Consider the following 2,273-nt stretch of genomic DNA (forward strand, 5'->3'; position numbering starts at 1 on the left):
ACATTGACATCCAGCCCAGAAACGGCACCTCCATCTACAGGGATCCGACGGAACTACGCCAACCATGCCGGCAAAACAGTATCGCCATCTATGAAAATACGGCGAAACCACATGCAATACCTCCATCTATGCGAATCTGACAACACTACGTCCGCCATGTCGAGCGCACCACAAAACACAGCGCCATCTGTAGGTCTCCCGCGGCATGACGTCCTGCAACGACGATACCGCCATCTATGAGACGCCAAGCCGACTAAGACAGCGATGGGCCCACAGTGCCCATCTTTCGACCCCACCCACAAAGCCTGCGTCCTCTGTCGACCACAGCACCCCAACGCCAGCGCCTCTGCCGCACGAAATCGTCGACCGGCAATCACTCCACCGGCGCCCCACCCTAACCGCCCAACTCGCAACTCCAGCGGATGAACGGCGGACTTTTCCCGCAGTCGCAATGTGCAATCCACCCCTATAACTTGCGTTTCATGAAGAGTTATGTCCAATATGCGACATTCCCGCTGTCCCTATACATGAGCTGCGAGCTGTACCAGTTACGAGCTAGAGACGCGATCGCGTTGCTCTCTGTACGAATGCCGATGCTGAGCGGTCAGCTAGGAGGCGCTCCATCCATGTCGGTACCGGTGGGCGTTGCACTCGCAGTCGCAAAAACGTACGGCAAGTATATTACTCGGAAGAGTTTATGACAGTCCAAGCCCCCCTGCGTGGGGAGCGTCTTTCTAGGCCATGACCCACCGGAAGGGCGCAGCGTCCCCCACCCCAGACATGTGACGTCACACTATCGGTATTGACGACTCGACTCATTGCTTATAATCATTTGCCATACACCGGTGGAAGCTGCCGAGACGAGTAGCTACATAGCGCGCTCGCCGTGTCACTAATGTACAGAGATACAACAGTTTCGACTGGAACCGGATTAAACGTATACACGGCGCTGATTAGTAATACATAGACCCATCAGAATACAGATAATATATACAACTGTCCGTATACATGCTGAAAGACTCTGCTCACAATCACAACCACACGGCAGCCACACACTCTTATCACGCACTACTCTCCGCCTGTAACACGCACACAGACAATATGTAAGCACCAGCATGGAACAACACCCAGTGCATCCTCTCCGCCACATGAGACAATCCACACTGTCATAACCAGACTGGGAGGTCCACTCAGAAAACGGAATATCCCACCCCCCCGACAACCACCATTGCTCAGCTAAGCCACCAACACCCACACATGTCCTACACAGGGGTGCACCCAACATCACAATACTGCCTCCTCTCACAGCACACAAACAATGGCAGGAATGAAAGACACAGGTCTGCCACAAGCATGGAATCGGAGCGCCGCCTGTCATGAGCCAAAGGTGCATCCTGACGTGGCAAATCAGATGATGCCGCAGGCATCCACTTACTATAATCACAATCAACAAACCGACCGGCCGCCCCCCCCCCCCCCCCCCCCCATTACACCTTTCCATACAACAATGTGTACCTTAACCTAAACTATACTGTACCTTAACCTAAACTATACTGTACCTTAACCTAAACTATACTGTACCTTAACCTAAACTATACTGTACCTTAACCTAAACTATACTGTACCTTAACCTAAACTATACTGTACCTTAACCTAAACTATACTGTACCTTAACCTAACCTATACGGTACCTCAACCTAACCTATATTGTGCCTCAACCTAACCTATGTTGCGCCTTAACCTAACCTATGTTGCGCCTTAACCTAACCTATGTTGCGCCTTAACCTAACCTATGTTGCGCCTTAACCTAACCTATGTTGCGCCTTAACCTAACCTATGTTGCGCCTTAACCTAACCTATGTTGCGCCTTAACCTAACCTATGTTGCGCCTTAACCTAACCTATGTTGCGCCTTAACCTAACCTATGTTGCGCCTTAACCTAACCTATGTTGCGCCTTAACCTAACCTATGTTGCGCCTTAACCTAACCTATGTTGCGCCTTAACCTAACCTATGTTGCGCCTTAACCTAACCTATGTTGCGCCTTAACCTAACCTATGTTGCGCCTTAACCTAACCTATGTTGCGCCTTAACCTAACCTATGTTGCGCCTTAACCTAACCTATGTTGCGCCTTAACCTAACCTATGTCTTGCGCCTTAACCTAACCTATGTTGCGCCTTAACCTAACCTATGTTGCGCCTTAACCCAACCTATGTTGCGCCTTAACCCAACCTATGTTGCGCCTTAACCCAACCTATGTTGCGCCTTAACCC

Source organism: Schistocerca serialis, unplaced genomic scaffold, assembly GCF_023864345.2.
Source record: "Schistocerca serialis cubense isolate TAMUIC-IGC-003099 unplaced genomic scaffold, iqSchSeri2.2 HiC_scaffold_441, whole genome shotgun sequence".
Lineage (NCBI taxonomy): Eukaryota > Metazoa > Arthropoda > Insecta > Orthoptera > Acrididae > Schistocerca > Schistocerca serialis.